Source organism: Lactuca sativa, chromosome 4, assembly GCF_002870075.4.
Source record: "Lactuca sativa cultivar Salinas chromosome 4, Lsat_Salinas_v11, whole genome shotgun sequence".
Classification (NCBI taxonomy): domain Eukaryota; kingdom Viridiplantae; phylum Streptophyta; class Magnoliopsida; order Asterales; family Asteraceae; genus Lactuca; species Lactuca sativa.
Genome location: NC_056626.2, coordinates 266,375,534 through 266,381,568, shown reverse-complemented (window position 1 = coordinate 266,381,568; position 6,035 = coordinate 266,375,534).

Genomic DNA, 6,035 nt, shown 5'->3' with positions numbered 1-6,035 from the left:
CACTAAATTAATTCCAAATTAATTATTGATCAATACTAATTAAAACATATAATTTCATATTAATATATTATAACTTATAATATATTAATAAACCATAAATAACCTTCTCTCAAAAGTCCATCCTAACAAATTGTCCTGATGATATAAAACCCAAATGGACCATGCTACTCTCGGGTCAAATACATACCAATAATAGTTATGGGCTTAGACACCTAATCCAACAGTAATGAATATGTGTAGTGTTATAGTGCCATAAAATACTCCTATAGTATTTTAACTTTTTGTTTGGTTCTAGAGTTTCTCTTTCTATATAGCGTTGGAAAGTTTTAGACTTGTTGCAACATCGTGGTCACTCCCAAACACATGTTGATCGTATCTCGAATAAATATAGTTGATCAGGTTATATTTATTCTAGATATGATTACATAACTATCCAGGTTTATCCGTAGTGTCCAACACATCCTAAATACATTTATGTAGTTCTCACTGTGATACTGTTTCTTGTGTGTATGCATACTCGTATACTGTTGGATTTGGTGTTTAAGTCCATAACTATAACTAGGATGGACTGTTGAGAATAAGGTTATTGATGATTTAATAATATATTAGAAGTATAATATATTAATATGAAATCATATTATTTAATTAGTATTGATCAAGAATTAATTTGGAATTAATTTTGTGATCAAAAGAGACTAATTTAATATATGGGGATTGATTATGTAAATCAATGATTCTTATAGTGTGGGTTAATGATCCATGGTTATTTTGGATGGGCTAAACCAATGAGATAGTCTATGGATAGTCCATGGAGGTTTAACCCATGAAGCCTAAGTAATATGAAAGGTCGTTAGGGTTTGCAAGGTGTAACCCTAGCATTTGTCACCATATAAAATCACACCCCTAGAGCCAAAATCGGTTACTCCATTCGTTCTAGTAGAGTGATATTGATTTTGTGCTAAGGAACTTATTCTTTCAAGCCTCCTCTTGCATTTGGTGTTTGTGATACATTAGAGGCATCACACTTGAGGTGCTCAAGCTTTCAAAGGCCAAGAACTACAAGTCCAACTAAGAGGTAAGTTATCTAACTTGTGGTATTGTTCAATGGTCAACTTGTATGCTAGTTAGGATGTATGCTTTGGAAAATTGAAAATGCATGTATAGATAGAGAAAACATAGATCCAAAGCATCTAGGGTTGCATGTGCACCATATGAGTGTTATAGTGCTCAAAACCCAACATTGGTATCAGAGCCTATGATTGTTTTCTGTTATACTTGATGGTTAATGCTTTCCAAAGTTGAAAAAAATCGATTTTCTGGCCTCTGACTGATGAACTCGCCAAGTCCACTGGCTGACTCGACGATTCATGTTCTTGCACTCGCCGAGTTGATGGCTCTGGTTGCAGATTTTTGAGTTTTTGGCCAGAATTGGATTAGGATCATTACCACAAACTGTTTTTTGAAACATATAATCTGTTTTCTTGATATGGTAGTGATCATGCTCATCCAATTTAAAGATAATTGTCAAAATTTCAAGATTTGTAATTGTCACACCCCCGGCCGAGGCAGCGGAACACGCCGAGTTGTGCGACTAAGTTCATGGATCACATGCAAATTGAAAATATAGCACAAATACAACAATAAACAAAATAGATTTTGTGTTCCATTTTGATATTTGAATACAAGGTTTTTTTACAAATAATAATAGTAATACATGAATTGCCTTAACAGATAGTCATTTAATACAACATTAAGTAAACTATGTCACCTGTAATCTAATCTATCTTGAATGCTTGTTTAGTGTTTTCCTGAGAATACAAGTAGTTTTGAAAGTCAACACAAGGTTGGTGAGTGTCATAGGTTTTCTGCTAACGCAGTAATACTTTTATTAAGTCTAAAAAGTATTATCTTTGCATATATAACAATAGTTAGTATTGTGTTTACAAAGAGTCTTTGAACGCCTAGATGTATTTTTGTATAAGTAAATATGTACTTAAAATTGTGTTTGTAATGAGTCTTTGAAAGCCAAAATGTATATTTGTATAAGTAAATCCATACTTAAAAACCATGTTTGTAATAATTCCTTGAAAGCCAAAGTATATCATATGTATAAGTAAATCCATACTTAAAATAGTTTTGTTGGCAACTGAAACCATGATTAAGTGAGGAAAAGAGAGATACTCTAGTTAATGTTTATAGTGAGTCCTATAACCAAACTACCTGACTGAAAATAAACCCCCTACAACGCTTCATTGGACGTTGTAGTAATGATTGTAGACACTTTTCGCCTGCTTCGATTGATCAGTCGAGGCTGTAGCTAGCAGCCGTAGGTGGGGATGTCAACCCCGTATAGATCTATACATATGTATCTCGCTCCGGAGATTAACAATTATAGTGGTGTGGGGATACTGACTGATTAAACTCTGCCAATGAATAATGTCTCACTCAAAAGCTCTTAACTAAAAAGTTTGTAAGTTCGTGAATAACTCTCAGCCCTAACGTAATTGAGATTAAGTCACTAGGCATAATGAATATCATTGTATAGAGTTTATAAAAGCCGAGCATGTGTGACATATATGTAAAAGTGTAATGTGCTCGCTTTTATAAAAATGAATGTTTCAAAGTAATGAACATATGTACATGTATAAATGTTGTGTACTTAAACATATAAATAAACATATTTAATAATAATTTTGAATCCTTGAAATACTACGGAGTTTCGTAACGTATTTGTTGTAATATGCAATGTCACATACAAAATCATAAAACTTTGTATAATGTAGTATTTTTTGTGTGAACTGAATATTTCACGATAAAATAATCATAACACGTATACGAAAAGTTTTCACTAATTTATTTTTAACAATATAGTAAATTGTTAAATAATAATATTTTTATAAACTATGTTTATTGTATTTTCGCATAAACAATAATATATTTGTATAAACACCTGTAAGCACTCACATTCGTAGCATGAGTTCCAATCTTTCTAATTTGTTTTCTTTTGAGGAACTTGTCATGAAATTTGTTACGTGGAGTTCCTTGTTCTTAAGACGAACCACCGAGTATATTTTTATTTCCTAATAAACCAAAGGGTAGTTTTGGTATTAATTATTAAGTATATGGTGGCCTTTCTTAAAATGAATAAACTCTAGGTTTTTATTTTGCCAAAATCATACTTCCGGAACTGATATTGAGAATTATTTTCAAAATAGGGGTTAAACATGTGTATTTGAAACTGTTTTAGGGTTTTAGGACTTAATTTATTAGGTTTTTCTGGGGGAGGGACTAGTTTTGTTTAATTTAAATACAAGTTTGATTTAGCTTTGACCTTGACCGGGTCAAAATTAAAACCCATTTGTTTTATCGGGGCTCCATGATCGATCCACACAAGTGGATTCATTTACAAAAAGGATCAGGGCTCTTACCCCGTTTCTTTGGTTTGATCGGGTAAACGAACAAAAGGCGATCGATGACGAGTAATCGATCGTTCAAGGGGAAGCGACCGAAGATGGCGAGAAGGAAACTTGCAGGTGCCTGGTCCGCTAACCGGATGTCTTGACCGTTCGCGATCGTCTTCAGAGTTCGACGGGGCTGAAGAGACGGAGGTAAGAGCAGCGAGCGGTGCTTTTGTTGTCCGACTGCGAAGTCTAATGACCGGCATCGCAAATAGCGGTAACAGCAAGATGATACCCTTGAAGCTCTGTGGTCGACGGGAATCGTAGAGAAGGAAAACAAGGGGAAAAGGCTCGATCCTTCTCTGGCCTGTCCAAGAGGGAAGGAAACGTTCGCAGGTGTGCGATTTATTGAAGAAAAAGGGGGAATCGGAGGCAGTCAAGGCTTCGGTGGTGTCGATGGGGAAACACGAAGAGGGAGATGGCGAGAGTGGTGCGACGGGGGCTGCTTTGGCAGCCTCGTCGTCGTTTCTTCCCTTTCTGACCCGGCAGCACACACGAAAGGGAGGGAAACAGACGAACTCAGGCTTGTTTGGTTGCTTCGATCGGTAACAGATAAGTGCATGTCGTTTCTTGTTCACTTTTATTTTTGATGTCTGGTAGTGATTGGTAGAACCCAATGAGTGTTTGGTTGTTTTTGAGCATGAATCGGTGTTTGGTTTGATTATGATTTTGTTTTTCTTTCCTTTGTTTTGACTGAAAATCAGTGGAGTCTTGATGGTTTTAGGTTTGATTGTTCTTGACAGAAGTGGATAAATGGAATGGATTTTTAGGGTTAATGTGTTATAGGGAATTGTTTGTTTTGCTCGACAGAAATCGATGTGGTGTTTGGGTTCAATGTTCAACATGGGAAGAGGGAAGGATGGGGGTCCGATTCTTGGCTGATCGTTGGGTCAAGAGTAGCACCATCTGTGTTCCTGCTGTTGTGGAAAGATATGGATTGAAGAAGAAAGAAGAAAGAAAATTGGATATACATTGGTTATTCATTATAGCTGTATTCAAGGAAGGAACACGTTTGAGTGTTCTACAAGGTTGAAGAAGAAGAGTGCAGGGTATATTTTTATTAGGGTGGCAAATCAGGCCATCGTGTCGTGTTTTTGTCTGACAAGACACGACACGACAATGTTTTATGTAACACGAACACGAAACGACACGATGTCGTGTTTTTTCTAACTAACACGAAAACGAACCAATTAAAAAACGACAAACACGACATGACAAAAATAACATAATATAACAATTAGTGTATTAATTAATATTTAATCACATATAACACGACAAACACTGAAAAACACGAAAAACACGACAAATAAATGTTAAATCGTTTCAATATCGTGTCGAATTTTGAACACGAACATGATACGACACGACATTGTGTTTTTTACACTTGACACAAACACGAACACAAATTCAAATTTCAGTTTCGTCTCAATTTCGTTTCGTGTCGTGTCAACAATTGCCACCCCTAATTTTTATCATATATTTTTGGGAAATCTCCAGAAAAGTTAGTTAGGTCAATTTATGAAAAAGTCCTAAACTAAATTTTGTTTACAGAAAAGCATAGATTACCGATTAAAACTTCGAAAAAACCCTTTTCGGGTAGTTTCGCAGATTTAGTCGGTATTTTGTCTTTTTTCGTTAATTCGCTCGATATGTTGGGACTTTTTCAAAAATTACTTGATAAACACAATAAGTATTTTTATTATAGAAAAGGAAATACATTTGTTACTAATTTATAGGAATAAATTGGTTGTCTAAGTACTCATCTATTGCTTGCCGACCACTCAAACTCTATACGTTTCTCCTATGCATTGTTGTGGATAAGATGGTGAGATGTACTCAGTTAGTGTTCCTTTAATGTTAGTGTCTATCTTATGTTATTTAACCTAACTACCACTTAACATCCATACCTCACATGTTAACACACATTTATCAAATGCGAAAAGTGATCCATGAATGATATTGTATATGGAAACTGATGTCGATTTCTAATGACTAGCAAGAGACAAGAAAAATCAAGCAAAGTTTTCCCAGGATGGTAAATTCATTCCAGAAAGAATCATTAAAATATGAGTCGTGTTTTTCTTCTAATCCAAAGATAAATACCATGTAAAGAAATAAAAAACTCCTAAAACCCAGGTAACAAACAACAAGATAAGCATTGGTCCTTAAAATTCAAAACACGATAAACCTTAAACTTTAATTACTAAATTAGCCTTAGCTAAATCGGCTGGGGTCCGATTTACCAAGGACTCCACGGGTCAAACCCGATCATCACCATTATCCTCCTTTCTTCGAAAAGACTCGTCCTCGAGTCAAACGGGTCATCCTCCTCTGGAACAAATGGATTCAAATCGCTCACATTGAAAGTAGCGGAGACATTGTAGTGACTGGGTAACTCGATCTTATATGGATTGTCGTTGATACGCTCCAAGACTTTAAAAGGTCTATCTGCATGCGGATGAGGTTTACCTGTACGCCCCTTAGGAAACCTGTCTTTGCTCAAGTGAATCCATACAAGGTCACCTTCTTTGAAAACCACCCTCTTGCGATGCACGTTTGCCCGCCTCTAATACACAA